The 11,595-nt window shown below is 44.7% G+C and overlaps 1 long non-coding RNA gene across 1 annotated transcript; it reads right to left on the minus strand.

The window, feature by feature from the left end:
* Positions 1-8,710: 8,710 nt before the first annotated feature.
* Positions 8,711-11,323, minus strand: LOC131384284 (uncharacterized). The gene is made up of 2 exons (XR_009214967.1): positions 11,133-11,323; positions 8,711-8,976 (listed from the first exon to the last, which is right to left on the minus strand). It is a non-coding gene; the product is annotated as an uncharacterized LOC131384284 (long non-coding RNA).
* Positions 11,324-11,595: the final 272 nt, after the last annotated feature.

Here is an 11,595-nt window from a genome sequence, read left to right on the forward strand (position 1 = left end):
AGCCTTTCTTATTATGCTTTAACAAGTATCACTGAATAATTTTTCTTAACAGCCCATACCATAATGGTCTGAAGACTTCACTGCCCCCTTCTCCTATTACCTTTCACAGGTAAAGGTCTTGCATTTCTTTTTTTTTTTTTGAGACGAAGTCTCTCTGTGTCACCCAGGCTGGAGTGCTATGGTGTGATTTGGGCTCACTGCAACTTCCACCTCCCAGGTTCAAGCCATTCTTGTGACTCAGCCACCCAAGTAGCTGGGATTACAGATGTGTGCCACCACACCTGGCTAATTTTTGTATTTTTAGTAGAAATGGGGTTTCTCCATGTTGGCCAGGCTGGTCTCGAACTCCCAACTCGGGTCATCCACCTGCCTTGGCCTCCTAAAGTTCTGAGATTATAGGCATGAACCACCATGCCCAGCCCAAAGCTCTTGCATTTCTAACTACATCTTGGTATCTGCTTCCTGCAGGACCTGAACTGATACAGTATCATTCTACAGATTAGGATACTGAGATCCAGAGACTAAAGAACATGCCATAGGTTGCCATCTGAGATAATAAAGAGCAGATAGAATTTATGCCTTGAGAGATGAATATCATGGTCTAACGCACAACACCTCCCTCTCTGCTAGAGGATGAATTTTTTAAGATTCCAGATAAGGACGGTGGATATTGGACATGGTGTAGTTTGGGCTGAAAAGACATGAAAACCAGAAATATTCAGGCCAGTGCCAGATATCCCCAAGCAGGCAGAAGGCCCAGTCTGTCACCCTGGGATGAGAGAGTCAGCACAGGTATTAGATCACTAGGACTCATCAATCAGGCAAGGAATGGTTTGAAAATCTTCATCCGTAGCAACAGTCTACAAATGAGAAGTAGGAAATAGCAAAATAAGAAAACAGGGCTAGCTGTATGTATGCTTCTAACTGGGAATACTGGCCAGGGTCTTTCTCATCTCAGGCTGCTTTTGAGAGACATCCTGCCTGAGCCAGTTCCTAACCCATGACAAAACAAAGGCAAACCTGGCAGATGAGACCTAAGAAAAGGCAACTTCCCTCTACCTAAGTTCGTTCCAGGTAGAGGAGCAAGATTCAAAAGCACAATGTGGATTACCATTGCTGGACAGACATTTCTCGGTCATTTTCCAAATTGAAGGTACTCTCAGAGAAGTGTATCATTTATAGGCTCCTGGACCATGCAGAGCAGAAAACAGATAATAAGTAGAATAATAAAAAAGAATAAAGCCAGTCTCTCCCACTGTATCTTCAATGTTTCCCAACCTTTTGGGATACGGTGTGCCCTTCTAATATGGTTTGGCTTTGTCCCAACCCAAACCTCCTCTTGCCTTCATCTGTGCCCTTGGGAGGCCATTGTAGGGACCAAAGCCTTCACTGTCTTCAGAGCCATCTGGAAGAACATTGCAACCTCCACCCCCTGCCCAACCTCCAGCCCAGCTTAGGCAATGGGGCTGCCAGTATTACCCTTCTCTGCAGGACAGTGGAGAATGGTGGCTCCTGGCTTGTTCCCCTATCCCTTCCCCGTCCCAGGATACAGGGTCCCTCATGCTGACTCTACATCCAGAAACCAGGGCCACTCTGTCTGGCCAATCAACAGAAAGTGACACCCTGTGCAGAGCTTCACATTGCTACTTTGGGGACACTTCCTGGCTCTCTTCCAGGGCCAACAGCAACATCTGTACATAGCTGGGCTCCAGGACCCCTTACCCACCCCTCTCTGAGATGCTGTTGGCATAGAGGCAGTGCTGGCAAGAACCACCAAATGATAGAGGATCAGCCAGGTCCTCATTTGACGAGGGCCACCCTGATTGGGGAGCACTTGCACCAAGATCCCTCGGCCAGCCTGTACCTATGACCCTGGCATCAGATGCCTGGCATCCAGTCCCATTAGCTGTGGTCCAAAGAATGACCCTGCATTTTAATAAGACTCAAAACCATTGCAGACGCCGGGCAAGGTGACTCATGCCTGTAATCCCAGAACTTTGGGAGGCTGAGGCGGGTGGATCATCCGAGGTCAGGAGTTCAAGACCAGCCTGGTTAACATGGTGAAGCCCTGCCTCTACTAAAAATACAAAAATTAGCCGGGCCTGGTGGCAGGGGCCTGTAATCCTAGCTACTCGGGAGGCTGAGGCAGGATAATTGCTTGAACTTGGGAGGCGGAGGTTGCAGTGAGCTGAGATCACGCCACTGCACTCCAGCCTGGGTGGCAGAGTGAGACTCTGTCTCAAAAACAATAATTCATAACATAATTCCCACATGTTGTGGGAGGGACCTAGCGTAAGGTAATTGAGTCATTGGGGCAGTTTCACCCATACTGTTCTCAGTAGTGAGTAAGTCTCATGAGATCCGATGGTTTCATAAGGGGTTTCCCCTTTTGCTTGGCTGTCATTTTCTCTTGCCTGCTGCCATGCAAGATGTGCCTTTTGCCTACCACCATGATTGTGAAGCCTCCCCAGCCACATGAAACTGTGAGTCCATTAAATTTATTTTTCTTTATAAATTACCCAGTCTCGGTTATGTCTTTATCAGCAGCATGAAAATGGACTAATACATCTTTCTATCATCAAATGAATCCAAAAGACCTTCTTCCCCCAAAAGTAGCAATTATGCTTTTCAATCCATTTTTGGAGGAAGTGAATAACAACTACTATAAAAAGATACAATCAATGAGTCAATTCCTTAAAATAGAAATGTATGTTATTAATCTCAACATTTTTAAATATTAGAAAAGTAATAATACATAGATGTGTAAGATGTCTCACCTATTTGGTTCATAAGACAAGGCTTTTCTAAATGTGATCTTTACACACATGGTGTGAAGCCTGATCCTGACAATCCCCATTTTACAGAAGGGTTCTGACATCCCCAAATTTCAAAGTTCTTTTCACTCTGCCAGACTGGTGTGATGTTTTTAACTCTTTTCTGATCTCATGTGTAGAAAGAAATAGAATTTCAATTGCCTTAAATTATATTCTCTGAATTCCTTTTTCTTTTCTCTTTTTTTTTTTTTTTTTTTTTTTTGAGACAGGGTCTTAACTCTGTCACCTAGGCTGGAGTGCAGTGGTGCCTCAAGGTATCTTCCTACCTTGGCCTCCTGAGTAGCTGGGACTACAGGTGCATGCACACCAGCACATCCAGCTAATTTTTTTGTTTTTTGTAGAGATGTGGTCCTATTATGTTGTCCAGGTGGTCTCAAACGCCTGGCCTCAATCAGTCCTCCTACTTTGACCTCCCAAAGTGCCAGGATTGCAGGTGAAAGACACCGTGCCTGACCAACATTGTCTAAATTCTAAATCAGAAAGTGGTCAATTTCCAAAGAGGAAAATATCTGAAAGCCTCCCCATCAACCTCTCCTACTACCCAAGCCTTGTTGGCCACCGCTTTCCTTCATCTGTGTCTCCACGCAGCTCAGACTTCTGTGTAAGCCCCAGTGTGAGCTCCCAAAGGTTAGCAAGGGTGGCCTGTTTCTCTCCGTACCCTTAGTGTTTAGCACAGAATAAGAACTCAATACATGCTTCCTTACTGCGGAATAAATAAGTCTGAGGAATAAAGTCAGGAGAGACTTTCCATGGAAGGGGACAAATATGTGGAGTTTCAAGGGGACAAATATGCAGAGTAAATTTTAGACGTTAATTAAAGGAACCAAGGCAGAGTCTCCTGCATTTTGCTAAGACAGAAACAGGAGACCAAGCAAAAGAATCCAGTCCCTGGCTCTGTGAGTCGGTCAGTAATTGAAAGACGAGAACCCGATCTCATCATGATCAAAACCGCAGTGAATTTTGTTCTGCATACAACAGCGGCATCAATTTTTAAAACATGATTTGCAAACCCCCTGCAACACTAGGCTATGCCTACCAAATGCCAAGCAATAAACAACAAAATGGGGGGAGAAACATCAAACAAATGGGTGTTTGAGCACCACAGAGAAAAAGTAATTAGACCCAGCTATATCCATCTGTATGTTGAGACACTCCAACCCGTTCTGTGCTTTCATTCTGGGCAGAGAATACTGATTAACTGCCAGGTTCTCAAGCTCTTTAAAGTCTGTTTTTGAACTCAAAGATCTGACATTTTCAAACATAAATATGGGTTTTACACATCATGGCCTGGTGTGTTTGTCACGTACCAATTCCAGACACATCAGCAATCCCCCACAAAAGGCAAAAATGGAAGGGATGGCTTTCTAGCCAAATGATTCTGCATTCATGTGCTTGCCTTTGGATTGGATATACTCTTTACTAGAGGGTTTGGGGAAGGTGAAGCCACATGATCCCGTTTAGGAGGACACAGAGGCAGGGCTGCCACTTGGACCCTAAAAAACATGGCAGCTGGGTTCATTTCTCTTTACATTGTCTTCTTGTTCCCCTGGGAACTGAGTCCTAGGCCAGAGACTCTGGGCCCAGCAAGACAGAAGCTATACTTCTCTCAAGACGAGTTGTCATGAAGAAAGATGTTCAGTTGTTAATGCCACAAAGAGATTTTCATGGGGATTACGATTCAAACATGTTAAGATTTCTTTTTTTCTCTCTCCTTCCTTCCTTCTCTCCCTCCCTCTTTTCCTTCCTTCCTTCCCTTTTTCCTTCCTTCCTTCCTTTCTTCCTTTCTCTTTTCAGATAGAGTCTTGCTTTGTCACCCAGGCTGCAGTGCAGTGGTGCGATCTTGGTTCCCTGCAACCTCTGCCTCTTAGGTTCAAGTGACTCTCCTGCCTCAGCCTCCCAAGTAGCTGGGACTACAGGCTTGCACCACCATGCCTGGCTAATTTTTGTATTTTTAGTAGAGATAGGGTTTCACCATGTTGGCCAGGCTGGTCTCAAACTCCTGACCTCAGGCGATCCACTCATCTGGGCCTCCCAAAGTGCTGGGATTGCAGGCATGAGTCACCATGCCCGGCCAATGTGCCATTAATTTTAATGGCAAAAACCACAATTCCTTTGCACCAACCTAATAGAATGTGTCTGTCTTGGAGCTGTTACTACCCTGACCATAGTAGATATAGCAGCACAGGGAGATTTTTCCAATGAGGAAGAGAATAGTGGGGCTTCTCCTGTAATTTCTCCAGCTCATGTCCAGGAGCATAGCATGTCCTCACCCCCAGGTACCATGTCTATTTGGTGTCTTCCTTTTGCAAATTCTGGCTATTGGCTAAAGTCCATCCTTATGAAAAAAAAAATATGTGACCCAGAATCTTTTCCCCTATCTTTGCCCCAAATTAGTGCAGAGGAGGGTCTGTAAAACAAGGCTAGGCCACGTGAGGTGTTGGTACAAGGAGATGGGGGTTCTGGTATTAGGGAGACTGGCCTAGACAGTCAAATTCTTGTGGAAGAACAAGGATGAGCTTGTCTGCCAGTGTGGGATGACCCTGGTGGGTCACAATGGACTCAGAGCTGCTGATGTTTAACTGAAGAAAACGGAGATGGAGGCCAAATAAAACAAAGGGGGCTTTCTCCAAGAAGTGCCAACCTTCTCTAAAACACTGCCCCAATGATCCCACAAAGACATTTATGTAGGAGGACAGGAAACAGATCCCCATGATAATCAATAAAAAGAAACCCAAAGCCATCACTTACCAGAGGAAATGGCTTCCAATGCTGGTTCCTTAAAGAATGAACAAGAACATCCTTGAATCCTGTGACCAGCTATCTATGGGCACACTTTGGAGGGCATGATGAGAAAAAGAACTCTATGAGCCTCACGCCCTAGCTGGAGACGAGAGAAATGCACTCCCCAGAAAAGTGAATTTACAATTGCAGGCACACTCTGTTACAGGCCAAATAATTGTGAGCTTCTTTTTTTTTAATTTTTTTTTTTTTTGAGACAGAGTCTCCTGTTGCCCAGGCTGGAGTGCAGCGGTGCAATCTCAGCTCACTGCAATCTCTGCCTCCTGGGCTCAAGCAATTCTCCTGCCTCAGCCTCCCAAGTAGCTGGGATTACAGGCACCTGCCACTACACTGGGCTTTTTTTTTTTTTTTTTTTTTTCAGTAGAGACAGGGTTTCACCATGTTGGCCAGGCTGGTCTTGAACTCCTGACCTCAAGTGATCCACTCACCTCAGCCTCTCAAGCTTTTTTTTGGTTTGTTTTTATTTTTGAGACAGAGTCTTGCTTTGTCACCCAGGCCAGAGTACAGTGGCATGATCACAACTCACTGCAGGCTTGAACTCCTGGGCTTAAGCCATCTTTCTGCCTTAGACTCCCAGGTAGCCAGGACTACAGGCATGTCCCATCACGCCCGGCTAATTTTTAAATATTTTTGTTAGAGATGTGGGGTCTCACGAAGTTGCCCATGCGGGAATGCAATGGTACAATCAGAGCTCACTGAGGCCTTAAACTCCTAGGCTCAAGCCATCTTCCTACCTCAGCCTCCCAAGTAGCTGGGACCACAGGCATGTGCCATCAAGCTGGGCTAATTTTTAAATATTTTTGTTAGAAATGATGATCTTACTATGTTGCCTATGCTGGAGTGCAATGGTATAATCATAGTTCATTGCAGCGTTGAACTCCTGGGCTGAAGCAATCCTGCCTCAGCCTCCCAATGTGAGATGCTTTTTAAAAAGCCAGAGGAGTTTGGACCTTCTGAAGGGTGACAGTCACCTTTCTCCAAGAGGCGGAGTGAGGAGCAAATAAGGGAATGTCTTTGCAGTGCTCAGCACAGTGTCTGGGTATAGTAAGTGCTCAAAAGTCTTGCTATTATTATTCCAAAGAAGGTATTCTCATCTTTCTAGTGGTTTTCCAAATGTGTTCCTGGTGGTTTTAACAGAGAAACTTTTTTTTTCTTAAAGAAACCTCATATGGTAAAAGGGGCAGGTCTGGTGGATTTGAGGGTTCAAAGCCCAGAATCCTTTTTGCTTAGGCCTCTCATCTGTGTTAAAAGAAAAACCTTGGCCAAATTAAATGCAACAGAGTTCAGTTGAGCAAAGAACGATTCATGAATCAGGCAGCATCCCAAGCTGGAATAGGCTGAGAGAGGCTCCAATGCAGCCACGTGGTGGGAGATTTTGGACAGAAAAGGGAAAGTGATGTACAGAAAACAGAAGTGAGGTACAGAAACAGCTGGATTGGTTACAGCTTGGTGTTTGCCTTTTTTAAACACTGAACCATTGGCTGCATTTGATTGGCCAAAACTCATTGATTGGCCCAAGAGTAAGTTACAGTCTGTTTACACCTCCGTTTAGGTGATAGTTCACTATGTACAGAGAAACCTTTAGGCCAAACTTATATAATATGTAAGGAAACAGCTTTAGGCTAAACTTGACTTAATGTCTGTAAACCAAAAACAATATTCTAAGCACTCCCTAGCTGACTAAACAGACCCCTTCTGGGCCAAGGGGACTGCAGAGAAACCTGCAAAGCTGAACTCCCAGCCATGAGGGGGAGATTGGACACAAATCATTATTCCCCCTCCCTTTGGAGTTTAGATACAACTGTCCAGCATTAATGTTAAAATAGAGATCATAAAACTGATAAAATGGACTCTTTGTAGCAATAAGATGTCAAATTCCAACCTGATTCTGGTATAGCATTGCATGTCAGATAGCAGAACCTGAAGGAAATAAAAATATTTTACCCCAACATATATTTCTTTGACATATTTTGAAATAGCCATGCAAAGCTGTCTTTGGTTGGGGAAATTTGCAGTCAAAGCTGTCCTCTTGCAACTGAGTTGGTTCCTGGGTGGGAGCCACAGGACTGGTTGGTGAGTCCAGGTGGAACCATCAGTCATCAGAAGTGCAAAACCTGAAAAGTCATCTAAAAAGGCCAATCTTAGTTTCTGCAATAGTGATGTTATCTGCAGGAATAACTGGAGAAGTTGCAGTATCTTGTGATCTCTGGAATAATGGCTGGTAATCATCTAACTGTACTTACAGCTTAGAGAATTTAGGCCCTTTTCGTCCTCCTAACTTAGTGGCCTTTCATTAGTTTTACAAGTACAGTTTAATTTTGGGGAAGTGCTATTTTATAAACTATAAACTAAATTTACGCCAAAGTTAGCTTGGCCTATGCCCAGGAATGAGCAAAGATGGCCAACCTGTGAGACTAGAAGCAAGATGAAGTCAACCATGTCGGGTTTTGCTTATTGTCATAATTTTGCAAAGATGGTTTCATACCTTCACATCCTCAGCATACCCCTTGGGTCTCCCTCACGCTGCCCCCAGTTCCCACCCACTCTATCATTAGTCTGCTCTTGTCCCCCAGTATCTTCCTCTACCCCTCAAAGTGCTGGGTTCCTCATTCTATCCTCCAGCCTCTGTCCTCTCCATTTACCCTGCCCCAGCCTGTGATACTGTGATATAATAAAAAATAGATATTTGGTCTTTGTCTCTGGTTCTTGGCACGGATCTTCTAAAACCTTTAGAATTTGCTGAATGATGAGAGTGGGAGGAGCATTTTTTGTTATTCTTAGCAAGCCCTTTAATCACATCTGAGTTTATGCTAATGAGGGGACTGTCAGATGATGGGAAGTGGTTTTCAGAGAAACCACCTATGTGATTAGAAGATTGGAACTTTTAGTCCCTCTCTCCCATATTCCCCCAAATCATCAATAACTTGCTATTGGAAGTGGAGAGTGGCTGGAGATTGAGTTCAATCACCAATGGCCAATGACTTCAGCAATCATGCCCACAAAATGAAGCTGTTACAGGACCACCAGGTTTGTATGCCCACTGCATAGTAACAGACCAATACACTGAGACAGAAGGGTTTGCAGCAGAGAAAGAGTTTAATGATCACAGGGAAGCCAAATGAGGAAATGGGAGGAACCCTCAAATCCATCTCTCCAAGGAGTTCTGGGCTGGGAATTATAAGGAAACCATGGCAGGCAAGGGGCTGGAAAATTGGGGTCATTTGTTGGTTGAGGAAAGGGGGATGAAATCATCAGGAAGTGGAAACTGCATTCTTTGGTGAGTCAGCTCCTTGTGGGATCCTTCAGACCAGCTGATGTCAGTAGTTTCATTGGTAGGCAAGACCTGAAAGAGTATCTCAAAGGGAAAATGTAGTGCTTCACAATGCTTAAGTTGTTATCTACAGAGCAGTTAAGAGGAACTATAATCCTGTGACAGTGTCTGTGTGATTCTGGGGCAAGAGTCACCAAGCAACTATGAGGAAGCAGGTCATCATTAGGCGACCTAATGATGAATGCCAAAGGTGCTACAAGCTTGGTTTATTTTCACTTATACCCCTGTCTTCTTTCCTGATTAATGTTATAAAGTGTATGGGGATGGTTTCAGAACTTCCATAAAAAACCCCAATAAACAGAATTCCGAGAGCTTCTGGATTGGTGAACTCACTGTGGTGCTAGGAGGGTGGTGTGCCCAGAGAGGGTATGGAAGCTCTGCAAACCTTCCCCATACCTTGCTCTATGCACCTCTGCATCTGCCTGTTTACTGATACCCTTTATAATGAATCATTAAATGTAAATAATTTCCTGAGGTTTGTGAGCCTTTATAGCAAAGTATCAAAACTAAACAGAGGGCTGTAGGAGCCCCGATTTGTAGCCAGATCAGACTGGAGATCCAGTACTTACCATTGGCATCTGAAGTAGAAGTAATCTTGTGGGACTGAGCCCTTAACCTATGGGATCTGTGCTAACTAAAGGTAGTCTGTGTCAGAATTAAATTAACTACAGGATACCAGTTGGTGTCTGGAGAGTTGAAAGCTTAGTTGGAATGGGAGGGAAAATCTACACATTTGTCAGATGTATGTGCAGAGGCTGGGCGTGATGGTTCATGCCTGTAATCTCAGCACTTTTGGAGGTCGAGGCGGGCAGATCACCTGAGGCCCTGTGGCCAGGAGTTCGAGACCAGCCTGCCCAACATAATGAAACCACATCTCTACTAAGAATAAAAAAATTAGCCAGCCATGCTGGAGCATGCTTGTAATCCCAGCTACTCAAGAAGCTGAGGTAGGAGAATCACTTGAATCTGGGAGGTGGAGGTTACAGGAAGCCGAGATCATGCCACTAAACTCCAGCCTGGGCAACACAGTGAGACTTATCTCAAAAACAAACAAAAAAATCTGTGCAGAGAAAAAGGTTTCTTTGGAAGCTTTGTCTCTGCTTACTCTCTGCTTTCTGCTCTTTAGTGACTTCCTTACTAGATCAGCAGCCAGGCTGTGTTCTCAGGTGACCTTTTTCTCTCCCTTCCTTCATCAGAGGGTCCCCTCTCTGATCCTGGCTCACTAAGCTTCAACCATGGGGAGGGGGAAAGAAGACAAGAAGAATAGTTCTGAAAATCTTATTCTGAAGGCAAAATGAATGCTGACTGCCTAAAATGTTACTGAAATTTTCTAAAGCTTAAGCAAGAAGAAAAAAAACTTTTCACCAAACGTGGTGACTCACACCTGTAATCCTGGCACTTTGGGAGGCTGAGGAGAGCGGATCACCTGAGCTCAGGAGTTTGAGACCAGCCTGGCCAACATGGCGAAACCCTGTCTCTACTAAAAAATACAAAAATTAGTCGGGTGTGGTGGCTGGTGCCTATAATCCCAGCTACTCAGGAGGCTGAGGTGGAGAATCACTTCAACCCGGGAGGCGAAGGTTGCAGTGAGCTGAGATCGCACCACTGTACTCCATCCTGGGAAGCAGAGCAAGACTCCGTCTAAAAAAAAAAAAATCTTTATATCTAAGGAATGTGAGCCCCTTTAAATGATCAAGCCTAGAGCCACATTTAAAATTTAACAGCAGCCGGGCCCAGTGGCTCATGCCTGTAATCCCAGCACTTTGGGAGGTTGAGGTGGGTGGATCATGACGTCAGGAGTTTGAGACCAGCCTGGCCAATATAGTTGAAACCCTGTCTCTACTAAAAATACAAAAAAAATTAGCTGGGCATTGTGGTGGGCACCTGTAATCCCAGCTACCTGGGAGGCTGAGGCAGGAGAATTGCTTGGACCCGGGAGGTGGGGGTTGCAGTGAGCTGAGATCGCACCACTGCACTCCAGCCCAGGTGACAGTGCGAGACTCTGTCTCCAAATAAATAAATAAATAAATAAATAAATAAATAAATATATAACAGCAATCACTGTCACATTACACTCCCCCTTGAGCCAAATAATTACTTCTTAAAGCCACTTGCTCTGTGGTCTCTAACTTATCCCTAATAGCCACACAATGTCATAAACTGGACACCATAAAACTTATCCTATAGTTCAGGCCAGGAGCGGTGGCTCACGCTTGTAATCCCAGCACTTTGGGAGGCCGAGGCGGGCAGATCACGAGGTCAGGAGATCGAGACCACGGTGAAATCCCGTCTCTACTAAAAATACAAAAAAATTAGCCACGCGTGGTGGCAGACACCTGTAGTCCCAGCTACTCGGAGAGGCTGAGGCAGGAGAATGGCGTGAACCCGGGAGGCGGAGCTTGCAGTGAGCCGAGATTGCGCCACTGCACTCCAGCCTAGGTGACAGAGTCTCGCTCTGTCACCTAGAAAAAAAAAAAAAAACTTACCCTATAGTTCAACAATATATAGCCCATCAAGAATAAATGTTATTTCTGTAAATCAATGAGGATTCCTGTTAAACAGCTTCTGTAATCACCTCCTCTTCTGAACTGTCCTTTTATCTCTAAAGACTTGAGTCTCTTTTGTTCACTG

The sequence above is a fragment of the Hylobates moloch genome, unplaced genomic scaffold (assembly GCF_009828535.3).
Source record: "Hylobates moloch isolate HMO894 unplaced genomic scaffold, HMol_V3 SCAFFOLD_1, whole genome shotgun sequence".
NCBI classification, from domain to species: domain Eukaryota; kingdom Metazoa; phylum Chordata; class Mammalia; order Primates; family Hylobatidae; genus Hylobates; species Hylobates moloch.